Consider the following 25,057-nt stretch of genomic DNA (forward strand, 5'->3'; position numbering starts at 1 on the left):
CACTTCTTGGTTCAGTGAGACCAGGGGGGGGTGGATTCAAAGAGAGGGGCGTTATATAAGGGTACATCATCCAAAAATAAAATAACTTTTCTTTTAACATAAAAATATATAAATAAGGGTTCCAGCTGGGCATCTCACGCTAGGCATTGACTTAGGTGGAGTGTTGGGTTGAAACCACTTACACTGCATAGGAAATGGAATGAAGGCTCTACTCTTTACATTAAATGGGCAAAGATATATAATATAAATAGGACCTACTTGTAGCAATTGCATAGGCAAAGCAGCACGTGCAAATGTGGCCCGGGCCGGCTCTGCAAAATGTAATTTTTCACACGGGGGCTGGGTGGGGCACACCAGCCTGCAGCTCGCTTGCAGAAAGCACTGGGCAGGCAAGGCACAGGTGTCTCTCACACCTGCTGCTGCGCAAGCGAGAGAGCATGGCACGTGCACTTGAGGCCTGGGCGGTGCCCTGCACAATGTGCAAGCGAAGCCATGGACGGCACAGTTAGATGCAGCTCCAGGCCCGGAAGAGGTAGCAACGTTCGTGTTTCGTTCGTGCTGTTCTGATTTAATTGATTGATTAAATAAATTAAATCGGATCTATCTTATTCACAAACGTTACTGCCTGAATCTACAAGGCCATCTAAATTGTGTTATGTTTAGGGAGCAATCTTGATTCCACGCTTCTGGGCATTTAAGCAGAACATCATCTGTTGACGTAGAGGAGCATATTTTGTAAAGCATAGACGCTGTAACATTAGGATTAGATACGTGGAATCGTTTTTGAGCTTGATATTCACTAGAGTTAAGAACTAACAATTCATAGTTTTCGATAACAGCATTAATTAGACTAACATTTTTCTGGAGAAAAGACCTCAGATCTTGAAATTTAGTTGTACATTTATCAAAGGTTAATGGGGCGCCTTGAGTAAACAGCTGTCCTATATCCTAAATGCCCAAAATGCCCAAAGATAGCCATAGTCTCAAACAGATAGTTCTCCTCCTCATTGTTATTAGGGGGTTCATCCAAATATACTGGGATATATACTGTTAGCTATTAGTACAATGCAGAATTAGATATGAACGTAAGTACTTAATGGAGATATTAATACTAGTGCTAGTAAAGCATCTATTATTATTATTAATGTATGGGCAGTCTGGGAGAACATGAGGAGAGACCATTGCTCTCTCTATAAGCACCCAGTTTGGCAAATCAATACTATCTGGAGAAAACCATAACTGTGATTGTCTTAGAACAAAGGCAGCATGATCATTTCTATAATCTGGAAAACCTACTCCACCCTCAGGTCTGTTTTTTTTTAAGTTTGCATAATGAGATCCTTTTTCTTCTTCTTCCCCATAGAAATTTGATGATACAGCAGTCTAAAGAGTTGAAGAAAGAACCAGGAATAGGAATTGGAAGCATATAAAGAAAATACAATATGATAGGTGAAATCATCATTTCACGAGCTTCTAATCTCCCCCAACAAGAAAGATAGAGAGGTGACCATGTGTTTGTTAGTTCTTTCACTTTGTTGATGATGTTAGCAGTATTCTGATTAACTATATTCTTAATTGAGGATGAAATCTGGATACCAAGATACTTAACACCCATTGGGCACATTTAATTCCAAGGCCTGAACAATGATGGCTTGTGCAATGTATATTAAGTGGTAAGACTTCGGACTCTGTGTTAAGTTTATATCTTGAAGCAAGGGAGAATTGTGTAATAATGCGTTTTAGATGTTGTAGGCCAGTATCGGATGCCCTTAATAAGAGTAGTACGTCATCAGCATGAGCAACCTTTTTAAACTTAATGGGCCTCATTACGAGTCTGGTGGTAACCGAGGCGGTAAAACCGCCTGGTTACCGCCGGACTCGTATTACCAGGGCATTACAACCCCGGTTTTCCAGGAATCACGGAGGCGGAATGGTGTTAATCCCCATTCCCATTCCATTGGTCAGGGATTTGGATATAAAAATGTAATCTATCCTTGAGACAGAGTAATGAGGAGAAGAAAAAACGGTGTAGTCTAGATCTGAGTTTCTTATTATTTATTAAATCTGCAATAGGGGCTACGGCACAGTTAGAGGAGAGATTGGAACCCATCCCCCTAATTCAAAAGAGTACTTCAACATTAGGCGCCTGCTCACCTGCACTTTTGCATCTGTGAGTGCCCTTGGAGTGCTGTTCTGCTGTTCGGCTGAGTGGTGTAGTTGAGGACGACACCGCAGTATGCTAAGTAAATTTGATTAATGCACTTGCCTTGTTTGTGGGCAAAAAGGTTGGTGAGCGTGCGTGTACTGCTGATGGAACCTTGTACCTGTTCAGACTATGTAGATCTTAAGGTAAAGGAAGGGGGAAGTATTAAATAAGGATGCTATATTAGGTGCTCCATTGGTCTTTACAAACAGTCTGAGTCTTGTGGTTTCAATGCTGTTGCTCCTTCAACCTCCATCCCATGCAAGAAACTCTGCCTCCAGTCTGCCCAGTGTACTTAAATGCCTTAGCACCCAAGCAGCCAAAGAGTCCTGCTCAAAGATCATGATTGAAGCTTATTGTACATCATGGTCTCAAACAGTGGTTAACTGGGTCCCTACTCAAGGAAGTAACATGGTTTATTTACCTCTAACCATTGAAAATCAAATCTTAGGCAAAAAGCCAAGCGTGTTGGGCGCAGAATTGCAGATGGGCCCTATCAATATAGATTTACCCAAATTATCTGCATCATTACTCAACACTCTGCATGTACTTACAGGGGAGGATCTGCCATACTATGGTTCTGAAGTGTTAATTGAAGAAGAAATGGAAACAAATAATCCAGGCTCAACCAGCTCAACTAAACAAGCTAAATTTGGGCTTACGGCTGACCTGGTAGGAACAATATCTTCCATCATGCGGTCTATATTGAGGGAAATGAATCTTGGTATTCTTTAGAAACTAAAGAGTCAATCAACAACATTAAATATAATAACGTTGAGCCTCAGCAAAATGAAATCATGGGATATTGGTCAATCGACACCGTTGTGGCACAGTCTATGACTGGTGAAGGAAGTATCCTCATAGATGTGCATCCGAAACCTACACACAACCATGATATACAATAACAACCCGGAGGAGCAAAAACAGGGAATGCCATACAAACTGACATCAACAAGATGGTAAAGATATCTGGAAATGGCACAGCTACATCTGGAAAGGGAAAGCATAAAGGGAAAAGGAAGAACAAGACCCAACATTCAGGGGATGAAATCCTCCTGAAAGTTCATACGCGTTGTCCTGAATACATCATGTGATGTGTCTGCTGGTGACTTCAATCCTGCTCTAATTAGTTTAGGATTGGAAGATGATGACCACATCTCAATTATCACAATGCGAAGCTTCCTGTTTCAAGATAAAGTGTAAACAGCCATGGATCCCCCCTCCATTGTGCTAAAAGATCGATCATTGCGATAAGGAGAGGGTATGCCAGGAGTCAGATTAGATAATAAAATAGCTTGTTGCCTCAAATTCTATAAATGTTCTGAGAAACAACAAATAAAAGAGGACCCATAAGGAATGTCGGAAGGGCTAACACTGCCTGGCAAACAAATGTGCATCAACATTGGTCAACTGGAGACTGTGTGGCTACAAAAATGGATGAGGCTGAGGGGCAGGGTGTGCAAGGGAGCTAATTGACTGACCGATGGGGTGCTCCCAGAGCATTGTTAAAAATGTCCCCGGAGGTTTGCTGTCAGACTGACCAACTAAGGATGATTCCATCGAAAACCTCAAAGAGCTCCTAATATGGGGAATCAGAACAATGGGAATTCGGCACTCCAGGTTTGGACAGATCAGTTAAATATGGATCGTCAAACTACTATGTTCTTTGAGAATTATCACATATGTGGGCCACAGGAAGGATCGACTAAACCAACTCTGGTTGACATGGTATGAAACAGCATCTCCTCAAAAACTAAGCTTGATAATGAAACATCAAGTGATCTATATGGTCCTAGACTATTATTAGAATATGTATTCATCTCTCGGGGCCCAGACGTTCTGAACAGAGCAAACATAATTGAACTGTTGTATGAAATACCAATTCTAAGGCTCATCACCTCTATGGACATTGACTTGGTTGATTTTTGGTGGCTTTAACTATCCCCTACCGTGTGGTGTATAATGCTCTGTTGGGGGACATCAGTAGCCAGAAACAGCTAGGCTACGGCCTTGCACCCTAAAATGATGGATCGGACAGGGCAGCTAACAAGAGTCTGTATATGAGTGAAGGGATATTTGCCAACTCAAAAGAATCAAAAAGCACTCCAGAATATTAAACGCAAGAGTGAGGGTGAGAAGAGCAAGAAGGAGAACTTGGTCGATACTAATTTGAATGGTACAAATTAAATTTGCTGGTTGGCACTAACCCTTAAGGAATCTATTTCCTAGCTGAGAAATCTTAACAGCAACTTTAGTGACAGGGAATCCTTTAGCTGCCTATCATGGAAAGCTAGAGGGCACAGACACTTAACAAGTAATGACACCCTTTGTAAATTCTTATTAGTCCATTGAATTGTGCTGCTCCAGCAAGTTTGGTTGATGACAAACCGGTACTGAATGGTGTATACATAAGGCATAAGCCAGAGTTAAAGAGAAAACAGGGTTGCCTTCATGTGGGCTGATAAGAGCAGTTAGAAATTATGCAGTGATGCAGTGTTCTCTTTTGTGAAACAACTCAAATCAAGTAGGGACATCCTGGCTATCCATCTGTGGCGCAAGGGTGTAACTGATGAAAATATCTTGGTGATTAACATTTATTGGCAACGGGCCATAGTGACCTGCAAACATTCCTGGCCAGTCTCACGACAGTAGTAGGGGTATGGCTCCTTGGCTTTCCACGCGGGGGTAATATTGTTAGCAGAAGACCCAAACGTCTAATGCCTGAATCGACTGGATGCTATAGCCCTGTGTTAAGATGAGAGGGTGCAACGAGGGTGTGCTATGGTGTCAATTCATGGAGGTATGAGGCCTGTTTTTATTGAATGACCAATTTCAGGGAGGCCATAGGAAAACCCCCACATAGCATACAGGTAATTCTAGTACAACCATAGATTACATCTTTGCATCCTTAAGAATGTTGTAAAAGTGTATGGCATTTGACATTAAAGAAAGGATCAGATGTGCCAATCAAAAAGAAAGATTCTATTGCCCAGCGAGATGTGATAGTCAACTGCACGGGCAATGAATAAAATGGAATATTAAGAATATCTCAGCAGTCAATAGTGAGTTAGAATTCGTAATGCTTAAGATAAAATGGAGCAAAAAGTGGATATGATCACTGTGGGTAATGTGGCCTCCCTGTTAGAACAAGGATGGGGTAATTTGCCTAATGGCGGTAATACTCAACCCCCTGGGAATCATAACCACAGATTGGATAGGGGTGTGTTTGAGCAAAAGAAATACAATGGGTGATTCATCAAATTAAACTACAGCATAAGAATATAGTTGAATGTCTGAAACTGGTCAGGAAGGAGAAGCAGCGACATAAGAACTGGATGTAAAATCACAGACATCAATTATTCCAGCAGGATGGGGAAACCATTTTGTCTCTATTATTATGAAAACAAGTTGCCAATTTCTGGGCCCTAGTTAATGGCTTGGAGGTTGGACAGGAAAATGTACAAACTATTTCTATCTTAGAAGCAATATGGGTGACCCATTCCTCCAACTTCTATGGACGTTATGAGGGCAATCTAAACCTGATGATATGGAAAAGGCTATTAGGAATGCTAGTGGATCGAGGGCAGTGGAGCCTAATCAATTACCTAATAGACTTTTCAGATGTGATCCAGAAATGTGGGCATGAATTCTCTTCCTGCTTCTCTCTGATATTATAAGAAAGGAGCAATCTCCTTTGACATGGATGAATGCGTTCATCATTTCAATCTATAAAAAAGGCAAACAAACAGAACCCATCAACTACTGGCCCATAGAACTTCTCCACGCAGACAGTACGTTTTTGCAGTATCAGTCCTTAAAGACCATGAGGCCTGGATAGAATCTAAAAGAATATTGAAAACAAACTGGACAGGCTTCAGGAAGGGAATTGGGACTGACTACAATGGCCTTATTATGTCATGCATTCAAAAAGTTTCCTGGCATAATAATGACACCCCTGCATATGTGGCATTGCTTGATCTATCTGTTGCATATGACATGTTCAACAGAAATGCACTGTGGGCGAAATTGAATTACTGGGGAGCTGATCATGGCCGATTGAACATACTAATGTATCTGCATCAGAATACATCCATACAGGTTAGATTAGACAGCGAGGGCCACCTGTCCAGGAAAATTAACACATTTCTTGAACTTGGGCAAAGATGTGCGTTAGCCCGCTGTCTTTTTAACCTGTATGTTGCAGACATTGGGGCTTGCTTAGGATCATATGGCTCGCTTATGCAGACAAATTTGTACTATTTGACAAGATCCCCATTGGCCTGCAAAGAAACAAAGATTATGCGCTTTAATGGTAAAAAGAATAGGCTGAGCTACTTGTGATGTATTAGGGATACTAGACTGGATATGGTGAATAACCTGGTATATCTTAATTTCCAGGTAATGGCCCGACCAGTAAAGTTCCCCATTCGAAAGTTAATGAAAGCTCAAATGCTCAAGCTTACTGTGCAGATGTTATAAAGTAACAACACATTCGTGAAATTCTCGCTAAGATCCATAATTAAATTGTACAATGCTAAGGTGGTTGTTACTCTCACCTGGTTCCCACGGGGGCGTCGACCGGAACTGGGCCGCTTTTATTTCCACCAGCGTGACGTGTAGCGCCGAGATGACTGACTGGACTGGCCCGCTCAGCCTAGATTGTCTGGCTCGCAAGAATATTCTTCTGCAAAGGAGAAGAGGAATTAACCATCCGTGGAATTGAGTGTCAACCCACCTTCCCCACTCCCGTTGTCTTCCCACTGATCACTCTTGATGTCCCCTCCTTAGTCTGACCTGATGGTTTGGAAGGATGAGCTCTCCATCCTGCGTCGACCGCAGGGGCGCGTTGATGACCAGTTACTTCACTGGCTTAGAGGAATTGGTGAGTTCCAGTATTGACTCTAAAGTCCAATTGTTCATAAGAGTTCAAATGTCTGCTCTTCACTCTGTCCGATTCCTTGCAGGTTGCCGATTAATCCACTCGAAGATTTCCAAATGGCACTCGGTAAGATTCAGGTAAGTCTATTGTGTTTTTCCCCTTAGGGGCCGGGGTACGGCGATGAAGCAGAGTTGACTGTGCCGACCCGAGATGAGGTGAGACCCCCGTGGTAAATCAGGTAAGTTTTGTGGGGGGGGGTAACTGGTATTGTCCTTGCTTTCTCCCCTTAGGGGCCGGGGTACGGCGATGAAGCAGAGTTGACAGCGCCGACCCGAAATGAGGTGAGTACCTCCCGTGGTAATCAGGTAAGTCCTTGGGGGTAGCTTGTATGGCCTTAGAGAGTCCCCTTGCTCACCTTGCTGTCTTTGTCTCCTTAGGTGTCGGAGGGCAGCCGCGAGATGGAGAGAGCGTGATGGAATGCTGAAGTACCACCAAGCAGGTGAGTTCAGCGCGGCGCCGTAGAAATGCGAAGCGATGCTTCAAAGACTTCTGTCTTTCAGTTCTGTGGCGAAATGGATCAGGATTCAGGTAAGGATTAAAGTTAAAACTCCTGTTCTAACCTTTATCCTTTTGTCTTCTTGTTTCAGGAGTCCCAGGACTGAAGTGGGCGTGGCTGAAGACTGGAGCTGCTGAAAACACGGTGAGCGTTAACGCGAAGCACGTGTGGCTGTCCGGGCGTGGTTTAAATAGCCTTGGAAGAAGATCCAGGTAAGTATTCTTCCACAGCCCCACCCAAGTAACAAAATAGTTCCTTCAGTAAAATAGTCCCTCCTAAGCCTCATTTGGCTTGAGTCTTCATGCAGCATGGTCTGCTTCAGGTGAGTATGCAGCATGGTCTGCTTCAGGTAAGTTATCAATAATGAGCCTGGCGCCCATGGCGCCAGGACTGACTTTATCTTTATGAGCCTGGCTCCATAGGCGCCAGGACTGTACCCAAACAGCCCCTAACTGGGGCTTTTGGGCATGCTCCAAGTGGCATGATGCCTGCTTCCGGGGCTGCTGGGCCTGGTGTGGTCTTCCGGGGGCAGGCATCATGACAGCACTCCCCCTCAAGGCCCCTCCTAAAGTCGTTCTCCCCCTTGGCCGTGGTTTGTCTGGAAATTCCCGATGGAACCTCTTCACTAAAACGAGGTGCATGCACGTGGTCACTAGGTTCCCAAGACCTTTCCTGTGGACCATAACCTTTCCAGTCAATTAGGTAAAAGAGTTTTGATCTCACTCTTTTTGAGTCCAAAATATTCTTGATTTTGAACTCGGGCTCCCCATCTATGAGGATAGGTTCAGGTGGAGTGGTTAGCCGTGTTCCTGGTTGCACTGGCTTCAAAAGAGACACGTGGAAAACGGGATGGATTCGCATATGAGCAGGTAGGTCCAACTTGACGGCCACTGGGTTAATAATTGCCTTGACAGAAAAAGGTCCCAAATACCTGGGGTTAAAGGTCCGTGTCCCCTTGAGTGGTAAGTGCTTAGTGGCTAACCATACTTGGTCCCCTATTTGGTATTGAGGAGCTTCACTTCTGTGCTGATCCGCATCCTTTTTGTATTTTTCCTTAGCCTTTTGCAAATGGATGGTTGCTTCTTTAAAGGCTTGTGTAATAACAGCGTGGAGATGGTCCACTGCGGGCATCTCTAAATGCTGGGGAGAGTCCAGATCCGAGGTTCGAGGATGGTGCCCATAATTGGTAAAAAAAAGGACTTTGTCCAGTTCCTGAGTGTACGGAATTATTGTACGCATACTCTGCGATCCACAGAATGTCTTTCCAATTCCCCTCAGACTGATGTAGCATACAACGGAGGTACTGTTCAAGAGTCTGGTTGGTCCTCTCCGTTTGACCGTTGGTCTGAGGGTGGTGACTGTCGAAAGCCTAACATCAATTTGTGCCAGTTGGCAGCATTTCCTCCAAAAATGTGAAATGAATTGACTGCCCCGATCTGAAATTAACACTGAAGGAAAGCCATGCAGGCGGACAACATTTTCAAGGAATTCCTTGGCCAGGATTGAAGCTGAAGGTATCCCTTTTAAAGGAATGAAGTGGGCCATTTTAGAAAAGAGATCTACAATAACTAGAATGGTATTGTAACCTTGGTACGGGGGTAAATCCGTGATGAAGTCTAATGACAAGGTTTGCCAAGGGGTAGGTGGTATGTCTAATGGTTGCAATAATCGAGCAGGTTTTTTCTTTTGCCCTTTATTTTGTGCACAATGCCACAAGACATGACAAATGACTTGACATCCTTTCGCCAGGTAGGCCACCAAAATTGCTTCCTAATTTTAGCTTCGGTTATTGCAATACCCGGATGCCCTTCTATTAAGGTGTCATGGTAATGGGAAATGACAAGTTCCTGTAGTTCCTTTTGCGGTAAAAATAGCCGGCCTAGGTAATAAGGTAAATCATCAATGACAGAGTACTCTGGACCTTTCTTTGCCCAGTCCTGTAAGGTAACGGGATCAAAGAGTTGGTGGATCTTGTTTTGAATGTTCTCCAGTGTCTGTATGGAAGTCAGGCCAAGGATTCTCTGTTCCGGAATTATGGGTACGGGTTCTAAAGTTATTTCTGCTTCTCCCATTCCAATCCGGGACAAGGTGTCTGCTTTACCATTCTTACAACCTGGTTGATAGGTTATTACAAAATCAAACTCGGCGAAGAACAATGCCCAACGGAGTTGGCGCGAAGATTGAGCTTTGGCTGTCTTTAGGTATTGTAAGTTGCGGTGATCGGTGATGACCGTGATGGTATGTCTGGCATCCAGTAGATAGTGCCGCCAAGCCTTGAAGGCGGACTTGATGGCCAGCAGCTCCATGTCGGTTATGGCATAGTTTAATTCGGGGGCTGAAAATTTTCTTGACCAGAATGCTACTGGGTGAAGCTGGTTAGTTTCGGGATCCTTTTGGGAAAGGACTGCTCCCATGGCTGAACTGGATGCATCTGTTTCCACTATGTAGGGAAGCTCAGGGCGCGGGTGTCTTAATATGGGAGCAGAAGTGAATTTAGCTTTTAACTCTTGGAAGGCATTCTCGGCTTCCTCTGTCCACACAAAGCGTTTGTTTTTTTCGCAATAGTGTTGTGGTGGGATGTACAATGTGTGAGAAGTCTGGGATAAACCTGCGGTAGAAATTGGCAAAGCCAAGCATGCTTTGAACTCCTTTGATTGAACTTGGCGAAGGCCAATTAAGAATGGCATCCACTTTTCGTGTATCCATCCGGATTCCTCTCGGGGTCAGAATAAATCCAAGGAATTCCTCTTCCGTAGTGTGGAAGATGCATTTTTCCAGTTTAGCATATAATTTATGCTGGCGTAACTTCTCTAGGACTGCTCGGACGTTTTTTACATGCTCAGATTCTGATAAAGAGTATACTAAGATGTCGTCGATGTAAACGACCACACAATGCCATCTCTGCAGTGGAATGAGTTACGGGTCCAGAGGCAATTTCCGTTCCATCTACAGTGGTGACAGCATTGGCCGTGGTCCTGCGGGTGAGAGATAGATTCATCCTGGTAGCCAATTCCCAGTCCAAGTAATTTCCTATGGCTCCACTGTCTACGTACGCCTTTACCGCGTGCATGCGTGATGTCTGCTCTGGATCTACAAGGACCATGGGTATGGTGAAATGCGAGGTCAGAGTGTCCTTCTTTAAGCTCGGCAAGCGGACCTCTACACTTGCCGGGCGTGGTCGTTTCCCGAGTCAGATTTCACAAGGTTTTCATCTGCTGCTTCTATAACTTTCTTGGGTGGTTTTACAGGGCAGTTCCGAAGAAAATGACCAGCAGTTCCGCAATATAAACATAATTGCAGTTGCCGTCGTCTATCTCTCTCCTTTTGGGTTAGGGGTCCTTTAACCCCCCCGATTTGCATTGGTTCTGAGACATCTACTCCCTTGGAGCTTACGTGGGTTTTAACCAACACCCTGTTCTCAAACTTGGTTCGGTCAGCCTTCCTGGTTTGAAGTCTGTGATCGAGCTGGACCACTAGATCTATATATTCAGCACAGTCTTGAGGCGGGTTCACGATTTGGGCCAAAACATCTTTGAGTTCTCCTTGAAGTCCTCGATGGAATAATGTGATTCGCTTGGCTTCAGGCCATTCGGTTTCCACTACTAATCTATTGAAAGTTGCAATGTAAGATAAAAGATCCTGGTTACCTTGACGTAGGGATAAAGGTTCGTTGTCCAAAGCCTGTCCCCTGGAGTGTCGGGCGAATAGTCTTTCCATGCTTGTTCGAAAACCCTGGAAATCTCGAAGAATCAGGTCATCCTGGTTAACTAGTGGAATGGACCAATCCGCCGCACTGCCGCTGAGATATGACAGTACAAAGGCTGCCTTGGCCTGATCGTTTGGGAAAGCTCCAGGTCTACATAAAAAGTGCAAGCGGCATTGATTCATGAATGTTACAAACCCTTTTGGGTCTCCGGAAAAGCGTTCAGGCGGAGCCAAAGGAACGGCTCCAGGTAAATTTATCTGCACCGGGTTACTCGATGGTACAGGAGCTGGACTTGCCCCAAATCCTGGTAGAGGTGTTTGTCCAGCCTGGCTCTGTAATAGTTGTCTGGCTAACTCATTAGTTCGTTCTTTTGACACTATCAGTTCCCTCCTGAGGGCATTGGTTTCTTGGCGGGCGGAATGCACTTCGGCCCTTAATTCCCCTAATAATTGGGCCAACTGATCAGTTTCTGAGGTCTCCATGATGCCCAGGTGGGTATTTGTGGGTAGGCTTCGCGTTCTGTTACGCTCACCTGGTTCCCACGGGGGCGTCGACCGGAACTGGGCCGCTGTTATTTCCACCAGCGTGACGTGTAGCGCCGAGATGACTGACTGGACTGGCCCGCTCAGCCTAGTTTGTCTGGCTCGCAATATTCTTCTGCAAAGGAGAAGAGGAATTAACCACCCGTGGAATTGTGTGTCAACCCACCTTCCCCACTCCCGTTGTCTTCCCACTGATCACTCTTGATGTCCCCTTCTTAGTCTCACCTGATGGTTTGGAAGGATGAGCTCTCCATCCTGCGTCGACCGCAGGGGCGCGTTGATGACCAGTTACTTCACTGGCGTAGAGGAATTGGTGAGTTCCAGTATTGACTCTAAAGTCCAATTGTTCATAAGAGTTCAAATGTCTGCTCTTCACTCTGTCCGATTCCTTGCAGGTTGCCGATTAATCCACTCGAAGATTTCCAAATGGCACTCGGTAAGATTCAGGTAAGTCTATTGTGTTTTTCCCCTTAGGGGCCGGGGTACGGCAATGAAGCAGAGTTGACTGTGCCGACCCGAGATAAGGTGAGACCCCCGTGGTAAATCAGGTAAGTTTTGTGGGGGGGTAACTGGTATTGTCCTTGCTTTCTCCCCTTAGGGGCCGGGGTACGGCGATGAAGCAGAGTTGACTCCGCCGACCCGAAATGAGGTGAGTATCTCCCGTGGTAATCAGGTAAGTCCTTGGGGGTAGCTTGTATGGCCTTAGAGAGTCCCCTTGCTCACCTTGCTGTCTTTGTCTCCTTAGGTGTCGGAGGGCGGCCGCGAGATGGAGAGAGCGTGATGGAATGCTGAAGTACCACCAAGCAGGTGAGTTCAGCGCAGCGCCGTAGAAATGCGAAGCAATGCTTCAAAGACTTCTGTCTTTCAGTTCCATGGCGAAATGGATCAGGATTCAGGTAAGGATTAAAGTTAAAACTCCTGTTCTAACCTTTATCCTTTAGTCTTCTTGTTTCAGAAGTCCCAGGACTGAAGCGGGCGTGGCTGAAGACTGGAGCTGCTGAAAACACGGTGAGCGTTACGCTGCAGCAAGCAGAATAACGCGAAGCACGTGTGGCTGTCCGGGCGTGGTTTAAATAGCCTTGGAAGAAGATCCAGGTAAGTATTCTTCCACAGCCCCACCCAAGTAACAAAATAGTTCCTTCAGTAAAATAGTCCCTCCTAAGCCTCATTTGGCTTGAGTCTTCATGCAGCATGGTCTGCCTCAGGTGAGTATGCAGCATGGTCTGCTTCAGGTAAGTTATCAATAATGAGCCTGGCGCCCATGGCGCCAGGACTGACTTTATCTTTATGAGCCTGGCGCCATAGGCACCAGGACTGTACCCAAACAGCCCCTAACTGGGGCTTTTGGGCATGCTCCAAGTGGCATGATGCCTGCTTCCAGGGCTGCTGGGCCTGGCCTGGTCTTCCGGGGGCAGGCATCGTGACAGCGGTCCCGAAGTTATTGTATGACTTAGAGGTGCTGTCGAACTATAATTTGGACGATTTGGATAGTGTAGAAGCTCTGATATGGAGCACATTCTTTATTGGCTCCCGAAATGTATGCCATTGGTGGCGCTTCACTGGGAATTAGGCCTCCAGTCATTGAAGAGCATAGCTGTTTGACACCATGTGCAAATTGATATTTCTCCTATGTGAAGGGTACAGTGAGTGGAAAAATGTCCATATAACAGGGTATTTGACCCATGTTCGCTCTCAGTAGAGAGTCTCACACACTCCACTGTAACTTTTTAAAACGTGGGGTTTCACCCTAAGTAACACAGGGTAATCCATACGTGGACACCTTGCTCAGTGTGTTTTAGAGAGACTCAGCTTCTCCTCACTGATAAAGCCCGCCTAGGCTGAAGCACGTGTCTGGGGTTGCTGATGGTACTCTTGTTCAGAGGAGAATTGCCTAGCATTTTGGTGCTGGACTGCCCAAGGTACCTCTGCACCCTCTGTGAAAGGTACAGTGAGCTAAAACATGGTTGTAGACCCTCCCGAGTGGGCACCTTCCCTGAGAACAGGTTATTTGGCTGCGTTGGTTCTCACTAGAGGCTCTCCCAGACCTCTTTGTGCAAAGATCATTAGAGGTACACTCTTCAACTAACAATGTAACTGGGTAAATAACTTATCATTATTTGAGATAAATTCTATCCAATCAATATCTGCTCAGATGATTACCTGAAGTTGTGAGATAGTGGCAAACGGATGTAGTAAATATGATCTATTCATGGGTGACTCATTGCCTTTCAAAAAGATGGGATGAATAAAAAATTAGCAAGATCATTCATTATCCATTACAGAATTGGTTCTATAATCATCCAGAGAGAGAAGGATTGTCCATCTTATTTTCTCAATTTACCTAATGAATATGTTGCGAAGAAATTGAAAGATGTAATGACTCTGCCCCTTCAGTACTGCCCAAAATACAATTGATCAGATTCTCTTCAAAAATCGACATGAATGAGGAGATATCAGTGTTGTCATGTTTGTATGCAGTATTCAGTGCTGTAGAATTATTACCTTTGGAAGTATCTTTCTCCTCAACAATATTCACAAGTTCCTTCAGGCAATGTTTCAGATTTCTCTGTGCAGTATCCGATTTTTTGACATTTTGTGACTAATTTTTGTTTTTGTAATATTTAGCAATGTATAGTGCCTGATTTCAGACTAAATGATTTCATAAGCATCTTTGCCGTCAATATGAGGAGGCTTAGGTTTACCTTTATTACGTTTGTTGTTTTTCTGTGTTTTCTTCCCTCATATTGTTCTTTCTGCTTTTGTAGTGGGGCATATTTCCTTCTAACTCAGCAGTAAATTCTGCAGAGCGGCTTGTTAATTGGAAGTCCTCATCTCTAATAACAATAAGAGGAGCATCAGCAACAACATTTGGCTAAACCTTAATACCCATGCCAATTTCATTATTTGTTGATTTATCTTAAATTATGCTTCTAGGTAATTGTGAGGATTATGATTTTTGTGAAGTGGGATCAATACCTGCTAATGCATAGCAAGTTGATTGACAATATTTGTACATATTTCTGGTAGATCATTCAGAACCAGTTGAAGCAGATGTGAAGTTAAATTACTATTTATTGTTTTACTGAAGTTACATTACTAACCATGTTGTCATGTGTTAAAGGTATACAGAGTTTAGGTGAACCATCTAATTTGGTACCAATGAATTATTCCATAGATCTACCACCATTTATGTTCTTTTGGAAACTGTAACAAAGTTCAAGTAGGGAATTATTATCAATGTTGTCAACCAAATCATGCATGTTAGTAGAAGTAGAAGGAGGTTTGGATGTTTTCACTTCACTTTTAAGAGGGGACCGGAGGATAGTAATCAGTACCTTTCGCTTTTGTTCCCCTCTTGCTCTGCTTTGTTAGGTTCAACTGAGTGTGACATATTAGTGGCTGCAGTTATTTACTGGATTCCCAAGTAATTGTGTAGAGGCAATGCTGTATGTTAGGAGCTTTTCAATATAAACTTTGCAAAGGTTTTTTTATTTCTTCCCACATAATCAGTTTACCAAAATATTAAATGGCATTCCATTCCCATGCTGTAAGCAGAACTATTGGTGGTGTTCCCTTTGAGTCTCAGAGCTACTCCATTTATGACCTCTGAGAAGTCTGTCTGCTATATGATTGTTCGTCTCAATTTTCTTTGAAGTAGATCTGCCACAGCCAAGTGCTAATACAGTTCTCAGCCTCTCAACTAATTATACCAATTTACAGTCACAATGCCAGACTTTTTCTAACAATAAGTGTGAATTTTGTCCTTCTAGAAGCACCTGGCTGATGAGAATGTCTGATTACTTAGGGGGAGATCATGGCAGGCCTTCCATTTTCAGAATAACACTATATTTTAGGATAGACTTTGGTGGCCTGGCGATAAATTACCCCAGAGGTTGAAGGACTTCTATGTCAATGCCCATCCTCCCCTTTCCCGTTTCAGATTCTTTTGATGAAAGGATATAGTGAACTGAGTGGATGGAAAGGACAGAGTAGATGCAGTGGATATACTTCAATATACCCCTGCATCTCATATGTATGCTATGTGTATGCTACATACCTGTATCCCCATGTTATCCGTATCACATGTTTACCCTCTCCATCCTGTCCCTGTATGTATGTATACCGCTATATATGTACCCCCCTGTCCTGCTCTCGTGCTTGGTCGCAGGTGCTTTACTGATAACCACCATATCATACTACTACGCTTACTCTCTCCTATACACCATCACTCAACTAGAACATAGCAATACTATGACACATTCGGTATAGCTGTTCTCATATGACCCCACAAACTCCTCATCATCCTAACAAAACACAGCTAGCTGAGCACATACCGCTAGCTTTAGGCATCTCCTCAAGCCTAACTCAGCCAGAACTAATTATGGGTGTCCACCCTCCAGACTGAACACATCCAACTGATTTCCCCAGCACCACACCTACCGCTAAGAAGCAGCTACCATGCAACAACCACACTAGCTGCACACATATCTGATGCACCCACGCACTATACGACACTCTCTCCCTCTACTGACTTGAACTGCGGTTCCAGGGGGTGTTCAACCTACCAGTGCTTTGAGGTCATACCAATGATACAAAAGGCGCTATATAAATGCCAAGTGACATAACATAACTCAACATGAGCATATTGCTTCACCACTTTCTTACCTCAGAGCTATTCTGCTGTTGTAGAGCGTAGCATGATGGTGACTTCAGGGTGGTAGGTACAGGATTTGCACTGGGTGCTGGGGACTAGAGGTGTGGTGTCAGTTGACATACTAGTGTTCTCTCTCCCACAGAATTACAGAGAACCTCCCCAGAGTCTATTGGATATTGTAAAAGATGAGAGATCGGTAAGGCAACTTCACCAGCAAAGACACTTTATAAATAAATAGCTCCAACCATTACCCCTGTGTGTACATGTCAATCAACACGTCGCCCACTTCACTTCTATTTTGTTCTCACAAAAAGAAGACTTGTTTTTTCCTCGGATAATAAAAACAAAAAAGTGCAAAAGTGACAAATGTCCCTCGCAACTATTCAAGAGGACCCGAAGGCAGAGTGATGGTGAAGCAGTACGTGGTGGATGCCTGATCACCAGCCCCATAACCACGTGTTTATCACATGACAGAACAATTTGAAAGGCCTGAGACATGTAAACCTGTGCACCTATATTTGCAATTAAAAGACCAGGTTAAATGTTAGCAACTGCGTTCCCTGGCAACTCCCGTGTGACTCCTGGCAATGCCTCTGCGACCCCTTGTTAGGGTTTGCAGAGGCGGAGAAACCGAAATTAAAGAGGGCACCTTCTGCCACACCGGACCATATCCTGGGGGTGGAAGGAACTCGATTTAAAAAAAGAAATTGTTTCTTTTTTAAGTCACTCAAACTTCAGAAAGAAATTATCTACGTTACGGCTTGCCATAAAGGAAATCATTTATTTTTTAAAGTCAGTCACTGTGACTTCAAGAAGAAATTACTTCTTTTTGAAATCTGAGCTCCCCCACCCAGGACATGGAGGCCTCCGGCTCCACTGCTCTGCGCATGAGTGTACGTTGAGCATGGAAGCCAGAGGCCTGCCTGCTGAGAAATTCAGGGCAACACATTGGAAAAAGGTGAGGGCGTTTTTTTTCTTGGATGCATGTGAGTGCATGATGTGTGGGTGGCTGGTTGTGCGTGCGTGAGTGAATGGTGAATGGGTGCACATGTAAATGAGCAAGTTAATGGTGTATGCATGTGTGCTTGTGTTCAATGCCGGGATTATGTACTGGTAATCTTTATTAATCCCAGTCCTACTCTTCCTCCTTCCAGTACTTGCCAATGAAGCACCTTGCCTCATAAGTAAGTACTTGGACGAGAAAGAGGGATATAGAGGGAAATCTGGCCCGAGGATCTGATTTTGGGGGTTGGAAGAGGAGAGTGGCAGGATGAGGGAACATATGGGAAGGATGTGGCAGGAGTGGGGTGCATTAAAATGTAATGATCATCCATGATAAAGCTGGCATCATATGTGTTATTACCTGTCTAGACTGGCATCCAGTCTAGCCTTTCCTTACTGTGGCATTGTTTATTTTTCTGGGCATTTATGATAAAGTAAGCATGATAAGTGTTATTACATGGTAAGAATGGCCTACATTGTGCATCCAGATTTGACTTCACGGCAAGGCCAACTCAGCCTTTCATTCTTCCACAGTAGATATATGAGTACCAACCTTGATGGGAATGATAATTGTATTGATTTATTTTATTTTTACATTTGTAGAGTACAATTTACCTAGAGACATCTAGACGCTTGTTACAGTGGACAGAGTAAGGTGTACAATATAAAAAGTCAACATGGGTGGGATAAGCAGGTAGCTAGTTGTAGAGCCAAGTTTTGAGTTGTTTCCTGAAGGCCCTCTCTGAAGGTTCAGAGTGGAGGGAGAGTTGCAGGGAGTTCCAGATTAGGGGTGTAGTGACGGAGAAGCTGGAGACGCCTGCCTTACTACGTTTGAGTCTGGGGACAAGAAGTTTATGACAGTTGGTTGAGCGTGTAGGTCTGACATATTCTGCCTTTCAGAGACTTTGTGAGAGGTAAGGTGGTGCAGAGTTGGAGAGGCAGCTGTGTGTGATGTCAGAACTATGAATTCCATGCGATCCCAGACTGGGAGCCAGTGAGCGTCTCTTCTGGAGTAGGTGATGTGATCTCGTTTTGAGAGATCAAAAGCGGCAAGAAAAGTATTGTTGTGAATGACTTGTCGGGAAAATGAAACGGTTGTTGGTCAAGAGAAATGGTTTGTTTTTACCACTGGGGATGCTGGAATTGTGAAGCCGTCTATTGGGAAGGAATGGTAGGAAGGATCAAGTTTGGTCAGAGATGCTTGAGTGCCGACTATGAAGATCTCTGTTTTTTCGTCATTTAGGCAACATGGGTAGGTTGCCATCAAGGCTTAGATGGCCTCATAGATGACAATGAGATTGGTAGAATCCTACCAGTAGTTGCCAGTGAGGGGGATTAGGATTTGTGTATCATCTGCATAGTTTGTGTAAGAAATACCTAGTGAGTCAAAATGATCAAAGATGGGCCTTGTGTAGATGTTATAGAGAGTGGAGGAAACACAGGACCCATGCAGGACTAACTGGGGTGGTAGGACGGCAGAGTTGCCAGAGCAGACTCTGGACAATCTATTTGGCAGAAAGGAGGTCATCCATTTTTGGGGGGCGATTGGAGAAGGTGAAGGGAAATGGTGGAGGTAGACAATAAGGGGAGTTTGACTGACAGAAGGTCACAGTTGGTAGGGGGGGTTGAAGTATCTGAGAGGGATAGAATCTCTGTATATAACTGCAATGCAACCACCCAACTAGTAGGATTGTCACTGCGGAGGATAGCATAGCCTGAGGGTATGGCAACAGATAGGGCAGGTCCGGCAGGCGCATGCAGCCAAGTTTCAGTAATGGCGAGAATATCAAGATTGCTGTCAATGATGAGATCATGGATGTCAAGGGCATGTGCCAGGAAGGATATGGTGTTGATGAAAGTACAGGTTAGCGCAGTAGAGGGAGGGGTGGTAGGGTTAGTGACTATATGGTTCAAATGGTTAGTCGGGAGTGAGGTGTAGGTGTTTTTGGCTGGTGTAAATGGGGGGCAGTTTCAGTGTTATTTAGGTTAGGTGCACTTGTATGCGCACAGAGGCACGCATTTCTAGTGCATGTGGGTGGCAAGGTGGAGGAGTCTATTGGTGCTGAGGCGAGGTAGTGTACCATACAGAATTGTGGGTGGGCTGTGAGGTGCAGAAGCTGAAAGAGTTAGTTATGATAGTAGGACAGTGGGAAAGGTGATGGCGATAGAAGTGAGAGAGGTGGAAAGGTGTGGGAGGGTTGCGGTATAGGGTTGGTTGTTATGCAAAACAGTTTGATGATGGAGTACCGGCTGGCAAGAGTAGGCTTACCTGGGACTGGTAGTTCAGAGTGTAGGTTAAGGTCGATCAGGTCAGGCAACGTTGGGATGATGTGGAGTGGGGCGGGGTTAGATGCAGTGCTGCCCCTCCATGCCAGACAGGCCAAGACAGAAGACACATGCCTTTGGTATAGGACTTCAGAGCGGGCTGGCTTCACCTGCCAGTTCCCATCGTGCACTTGGTGAGGGCCACAGACCAGTAAATCAGGGGGCTCCATGAGTGGGCCTGTGTATAGCACTCCGGGAATATTGCAGTTCAGCTGGTGGGAGCCAGAGACAGTGGTGGCCATGATAGAGAGGAGCAGATGCTCCATGAAAGGTAGGGGGGCCCAGACAGACTTACCTTTGCAGGCGCAGTGGCTTCTCTATTGAAGAAAGGCAGGTTGCACAGTCTGTGCAAGACCCTGGAGTGAGGCCAAGACAGGAGACACAGCCCTTAGCTGTAGGCCTTTGTTGGGGGCCGGCTTTGCCTACCGGCTCCCGTTGTGCACTTGGTAAAGGCCACAGGGCAGCCAATCAGGGCACTCCATGAGCAGGCCTGTATGTAGTGCTACGGGGAGATTGTGGTTCAGCTGGTGGGAGGCAAGGATGGTGACAGCCATGTTCCTGAGTGGCAGATGCTCCGTGAAACGTACTGGGGGCCTGGATGGGCTTACCTTTGCAGGTGCAGTGGCTTCTCCATTGAGGAAAGGCAGGGTGCACAGTCAGTGTGCAGGACCCTGAAGTGGACCCAGAGTGCACCCTGCTACATATGGCACTTTGGCATACACACTATATAAATAAGAAATTATTATAATTGATTAAAGGATTAATGCTCCTGTGCGCTGTTGGTGAATTGCGTCTATTGTATTTTTGTATACTGTATTGTCGCAGCAACTGGCAATGTAGGCGCTCTACTTATCGTATAATGAGAACACCTGACATGCAGCCATAATTGGTAGATTTGGAAGTAACTGGCCAAAGAATGCTGAAGTGTCATACCTATGGCATAATCCGTACTGACATCAGAGCACAGTAAGGAGAGACCATGCCTGTGGGTGCTGTTTGTATTTTTCACCAACCCATTCCCTGTCCAAGCCAGGCTAACTCTAAGCCCATTCACAGCCAATAAACACCCTACCCTGCCCACACCTCACCCAAGGGTGTTTCTCCTTTATCTTTTGTTTTCTTTCAGTGCATCCATCATATAACTCTCAATGTGTCCAGGAACACATGACCATTAAATCCACTCACCACATGCAAACAGGTTCTCATGGCCTGAGGTTTCTGATCATGAAAGAGGCGTCATGGCTTGAGATTCTTCCCGTCTGCAAGCAATGGTTCGGTGTCTAGCACTGCTTGCATCGGCCTGTGGCTCTCCTGGTCTGTGAATGCTGCCATCTTCCATCACATACATGAATGGATTCTGATTAGCAAACAAAAAACATGTTCATTTCCACATCTTCCGGCTCGGGAAAACAGCCTCTGCGCCAGATGCCATCTGGATTCCCACGCAGACATTATACCACCTTGCTTCTTGAGACAACATCCAACATTCTGAAAAGATCTCAAATGCTTGCTAATGAAATACATGGCTGTCAATTATATTAACGTGAGGAACAGTAGTAGTATGACATTTTAAAACTTTTTAGACGTCAATGTTCTTCATTGTAAACAGTAAGAGAGCCCAGATGTCAGAAAAAGAAATCACGTTTTTTCTTTAGACTACTGGGAAGTTGTAGTTACATTGAACAGAACATACTGTAACCTTCTACCACATCAGTGGCTAACTAGACCCAAAGCGATGTAGTCCTTGCAGATCTTGGGCTCTTCCCTATGGATAACATGCTCACAAGTTTTATCCGGCAAACCGGTAGAAAACAGTTTGGCATTCAGGAACCTGGTACTTCCGCCCTGCACGCACCAATGCCACAGGTTTGCATCTGCCTTTCCCACTGTTCCATTATTGGACCCCACCCACCTTCTTTCGTAGAGCCAAGCACAACGAGGCCACCAAAAGTGAAAGATGGGGCTACACAAGACCACTTACAATACATTACATTGAGCAGTGAGGGTGAGCAGTGTCCGGCTTGGGGTTGTATTGACTTAATAGTTTAACTCTACGATGACCATATTACTGAGTGCATATGGATACACAATTCCGGTAATAGAAATTTCGAAATTATAATTTTTTATTGTGCAGCCAGATAGCTCAGCAAGTTATTTTTTTGCTTTTGCTCTGTGTTGTACCTTCAGGTCTACAACTCAAACGGGGGGGGGGGGGGCGAATGAATCTGGCTACATAATAACATGATAGTAGTGTTCAGTAGTCTCAATAAAATGCATTAATTTTAGGATGTCATATTTTGGTCTGGAAATGGCAATGACAAATGTAACTAAATTGATTTACGAACTAATATGGAATGATAGGTCTAACTAGAGTGCCAACCATCAGATACGCATAGTTTTAGCGTATTGCAAATAACGTGTGTCAACAGTAAGGTTGACAGGCATATATGAGGGGCCATTAGGGGCATAATTCAACATTTCCAAAACAAATTTCTGTTACATAAAACCCATAATATATTGAAAAGTATACATTATGTAATAAAGTATAAATATCTTATAGTAAATTGTATGTATCAAACCTTGTATGTATCAAACGAGGAAAAGGGTATATTACATGAAGAAACACTGATATTGCATGGTGAAATGGTGGTATCTTAGCCTGAAAATTACTGCATGACATATAAACAGTTAGTCAATAACGTTATCTCGAGGCCATAAAATTACAATCCTAACATACAAATTAATAAAACAATAACGAATATACATACTTTCAAGGTGCAAAACAACCAGTTATTAATGAATGAGGTCCTCACTTTGATCAACAGTTTCAGAGACCCACTAACTTCTCTTTGACTCAGCCAGGAATACATGGTCAGTTGCTATAGTGGGGTTATCCAAGGTCCTTTTCCCCAACAGCACTGCACTGGCAGCAGAAAAGTATGATCTAGTTTCAAGAGAGCTGACATTTTTGTGCACATATTTGGGTCTAAATTTGATTGCACTATTTTGTATGGGGCAGCATTTCATAACAAAACCCAGGAGCCTGTTCGCAATCCTCCGCTCCCTGAAGTTAATAAGGATCAGGTGAAGAGCACTCTCCCCTGGGGAGGGCAGTCTAGTACAATTTAAAACGTCCTCACGAATACAACTAAGCGGCCACTAACTATACAGAGCCAGTGGATGCTTTTGTAAGTAAGTGCTTACCTGGTTTCTAAGTGGCCAGGGGCAAGCTTGGTGAGCTTGTGTAAAAATACTACTCCCCCCAAACGACCCCTGTAACCCTTGCTGTTTGTCATACCCTGCCCATACTGTGATCTGCAGACCATGGGCACCTTGGGGGGGCATAGTTAGATGCCACATAACCTTCCCCGTTAACTAGTTTGTTAGCCACTTGTTTGGCACTAGAAACACCATCTACCCGCTGAGCATACATCGGTGGGGAGTTGTTGTGCTACATGAAACAATGAAGCAATGGTCGAGGGGTGGGTGCAGCAGGGCCTAGATGGATTTGTGCCTGGCGCTCCATAACCATCCGTGAAATGTTACTATCTGCACTCACTATAAGTACACTACCCCACCAAATCAGTACTAGACATGTTTAAAATGTTATGGGGATTTATCACCACTGGTAGTTTCGGAGTCCCTAGGGCATCATTCGGTCTAGTATGTGGCTCTGCTGTAGCCTCCCCCTTCCATCAGCATCTAAGAGAGCCAAAAAGTAGCTCTTCTATGTCTACTAACTCTGTCAGAACAAGGCTCCAAGTATATCCATTAGCCACTGGCGCCTCCTTTACAGCAGGATTTACAACAGGATACAGGATGTGCACCGCCGCTGAACCATGGATGGAGGGGGTAACTGAACCACTCTCTGTGTGCTTGACTAGCCCCTTCATATTTTAATCAGTGTCCATAGGGAGGTGACTTGCAGTATTAACAACACACTGGGCCTCATTCGAGGTCGGCGGTAACCCGTTGGTGCCACCGGCGAGTTGCTGCCGACCCGGAGTCCCGGCGGCATGGGAAGTCAGGCGGCAGATTCGGTAACTCCCCATTCCCATGGAGTGCGTTAGGGAGACGGAAGCACTGACCGGTATCAGTGTTTCTGGCTAACGGTGTCAGTGTTTCCATGAAAAGTCTGTCTGCAGTGGCCGTTGCGTCCAGCAGGTCTGACCCTGCTGGGCGCAAACGGCCCCTGCAGACAGACATGCAGTGTGGCGGTCCGGAAACAAGGATGCCAGTAAGCTTACCGGCACCCTTGTTTCTGGACCGCCACACTCAGAGTGCGGCCCACTGTTGAAGTACATAACCCATATGACCCACGTTTTTCCCATTCCCCACATCTTCCATAAAAATCATGAAACTGTCGGGGGCCAGGGACAGCAACAGCATTTTGAGTTCCAGTTCAGGTTCACATTCGGGTAGAGGGTCATACATGATTGGGGTCACATCATCTCTGGCATTTCCCTTAGGGTATTTCCTGTCCAGTAGCCCCCCATTCTGTAAACATTTTTGTGGCACACTATTTTCACAATTCGGGGCTGTGAGGTCCCTGATTAATATGTGTTCATCTTTACCTACACCAGGTATAATGCAGGGGATGACAGGTATGTTCAACATATCGGGAGGATCAGGGAGGTCTAAGCTAATCGTTGGGAGCTTGTTCGGAAGCAAGGCCTCCTGAAATGAGGCCGTTGGGATGGCAGTTGGGATTATTGCATTGTCACTCCCTGCACTCCCAAAACCCCAGCACATAAATGATCTACAACTTGGGCAACGGGCAAGCAACAGGCAAGCCCCTAGGCAAGTCTTCAGGCATTGGAAAGCCCACTGCCTCATAGTCCAAGGGGGTATCTGGGGCCCGGCTTACGTAGCTGCTAATGTCAAATCGATTGGTGGCATTTATGCCAAGTTGACCTTGACCTCTTTCTCCTTAGCTTTATCTTTGACACTTCAAACCTCCTGGTTGGCATCCAAGAACAGGTTAATTTCATTTATCAGCATATAGGTCTCCCCCTTGAGTCTTAAGGGGCTATGAGACTGTCGGCCTCATTACGAGGAGGGTGCTAAGGGGTTAACGGCACCAGTAAAAGTGCCGGAGCAATTAACCCCTTACCACCCCATTACGAGGTCGGCTTGCGGGTCCCGCTCAGGACACCTGGTTATTAACAGGCCCATTGTTAGCATGCTCCC

The sequence above is a fragment of the Ambystoma mexicanum genome, chromosome 12 (assembly GCF_040938575.1).
Source record: "Ambystoma mexicanum isolate Mex_15411 chromosome 12, UKY_AmexF1_1, whole genome shotgun sequence".
Taxonomy (NCBI): domain Eukaryota; kingdom Metazoa; phylum Chordata; class Amphibia; order Caudata; family Ambystomatidae; genus Ambystoma; species Ambystoma mexicanum.